We start from the raw sequence: 731 nt of genomic DNA on the forward strand, positions 1-731 counted from the left end.
ACACTCGACCGTGTGCTGAGGAGGACTCGACCGAGTGGAGAATGCACGAGAGAAGCCAGCTCGACCTGCCACTCGACCGAGCACATGTCGAGTTGACCGAGCCGTTGACTATTTTGTCTTTTAATATTTTTAGGGCTTCCACCCCCTCTCCTATATAAGGCCTTGTACCTGCAGCCACCAAAAGAGTCCAACTTTTTGATATTCTCTAAACCTAGTTTTTACCCTTTTGGGAATTATTCTTTTTGCACTTTTTATTCTCCTTAGATTTTGTACTTGTTTTAGAGAGAAAAGACTAGATTCTTGTATTTTGTTGGTTTCATAACTTTCAAGATATAAAGATTTCGAGTTTTATTTCTTCATCAATATAGTAGATCTCTGTGTTATCTTTCATTTGATGCAAGTTTCAATATTTTCTGGGTTTATGATTTTTGTGTTCATCATGTGTTCTTGTGAGTAGTTCTTTAGGATCTTGAGGATGGGTTAGNGAGGTCGAACTAGATCGATGCATGGTAATAAGCATAGAAAATTATTTGTAAGTATGTTGATTGATCTTAGCACCATTGAACTATCTTTAAGGACAATAGCTTGAATCCTTCGCTTAACATATAAAGGTTATGAGTCCCCATTTTTAAACCGCACCCTCCTACTTCCTTGCTAGAGGACTAGCAAGATTTAAGTTTGGGGGTCTGATAANGAAGCATAGATAAGGCTAGATCTAGAGCTTACCATTA

The sequence above is a fragment of the Camelina sativa genome, chromosome 12 (assembly GCF_000633955.1).
Source record: "Camelina sativa cultivar DH55 chromosome 12, Cs, whole genome shotgun sequence".
Lineage (NCBI taxonomy): Eukaryota > Viridiplantae > Streptophyta > Magnoliopsida > Brassicales > Brassicaceae > Camelina > Camelina sativa.